Source organism: Oncorhynchus nerka, linkage group LG13 (assembly GCF_034236695.1).
Source record: "Oncorhynchus nerka isolate Pitt River linkage group LG13, Oner_Uvic_2.0, whole genome shotgun sequence".
Classification (NCBI taxonomy): domain Eukaryota; kingdom Metazoa; phylum Chordata; class Actinopteri; order Salmoniformes; family Salmonidae; genus Oncorhynchus; species Oncorhynchus nerka.
The window spans coordinates 6,057,655-6,059,192 of NC_088408.1; the positions used below are offsets into that span (position 1 = coordinate 6,057,655).

General features: G+C 41.5%; 1 long non-coding RNA gene across 1 annotated transcript; it reads right to left on the bottom strand.

Moving 5' to 3' along the window:
• LOC135574660 (uncharacterized) lies at positions 1 to 937 on the bottom strand. The gene is made up of 3 exons (XR_010465520.1): positions 772 to 937; positions 272 to 454; positions 1 to 169 (listed from the first exon to the last, which is right to left on the bottom strand). It is a non-coding gene; the product is annotated as an uncharacterized LOC135574660 (long non-coding RNA).
• Between the last annotated feature and the right edge of the window lie 601 nt (positions 938 to 1,538).

A 1,538-nucleotide genomic window follows, 5' to 3' on the forward strand; every position in this document is an offset into this window, starting at 1 on the left:
TAGGAAGAAGGTGAGTATTTATTTACAAGTGAATGTGAATGGGTAGATATATCCAGGTGGCGTAGCGGGCAGCGGTGGTGAGTTGATGGGAGTAAATAGGTGGATCCAATGGGGTAGCGGAATCCTCCGACGACCAGGCGGGAATGGGGTAAATGATCCGGGTGAGTAACTGAAGACAGAACAAACGGAGGTAAGTTTAAGTCAAGCAATACGTAAAAAACAACAAAACAAATTCTATCCAACTTGAGGCTGATACTATGGCACAACATACTGTTCATGGCTAACGATCTGGCAGGGAATGGATGTCAGGTCAGAGCTTTTGAAGGGGAGAGGTGATGATCAGGACAGGTGTGCAGATTACTGATGGGATACAGGTGCGGGTGAACATCGATCTCCCAACAAGCTAATTCACCCGGCAACCAGACAGGGTGCGTTCCAGGACACCGGAAACACCCTCCAGGACAGAAACACAGGCAAACACAGACTCAGGAAGCGGGATTCGTGACATTAAGGCTAATAACAGTAGCCAACGATTTCACAGCTGTTTGGGATAACAGGACCTCAAGTCTATCCTCGTGGTAATAATAACAGGTAAAAATAAAGCAATGTCGTTTCCATAGAAAATGAGACAGATGCGACAGAAAACAACTTTTCTAAATGAATGATTAAACATGAATGGATAACAGTCAGCTGTAGCCTACCTTTCTCTTTCGTGCGTGTTCATATGACAGAAAAATATTAACAAGCATTGGCTGGCATACATTTACTTACTATCGTATTTAAGGACATCCGCCGGTTTCCTATGTTTTCTCCGGTCCTTCCTCGATTCCGAACGAGTACCACCAGCGATACAGCGCAAACATTTTGTGTCAATAATGACACTGTCCTGTCGCCGACTGTGTGTGTGTGTGTGTGTGGGCTGGCGCGATAAGCGTGAAAGAGCTTGCACCATGAGCACATGCAGTATTATGAGCTTGTAATGTCATTTATATAAAAAACGTAAGAAATCTTCCTGTGTCTCTTCTCGACATGGACTATAGTGGAAAAAACATACAGTTTACTGGCAGTTAGTAGGTTTCTCTTCTCTGGAATGAAGCATCACACTGAATGTATTTTTTTTTTACATTGCGCATTACATCTAATTACATTGTAATGAATTGCTCATTGTAAAATCAATTAGTATTCTTTATTTTATATGGGAGGTTTCGATCTAAATTGAAATCAATTGAAAACTAAAAACATGTTCATGCTACTGGATCTAAAATCCCAGAAGCACCTGCTCTAACAACTCACTGTGAGGTGTCTGTGTGAGTCAAATGTACTGTGTCAGTCATGGTTATTCGTACAGTTTAATTTCAATAATATCGTTACCCAAAGGGTGAATCTGAATTGTGTTCACACTCTATTTTTTTTAGCAAGATGTTCACTATTATGTCCACAAGAGGGAAGTCACAGCTCAGTTAAGTTGTTATAAGACACACACACACACACACACACACACGGAAGGTGTGTTTCTCTTTGTTAACAACAACTGATGC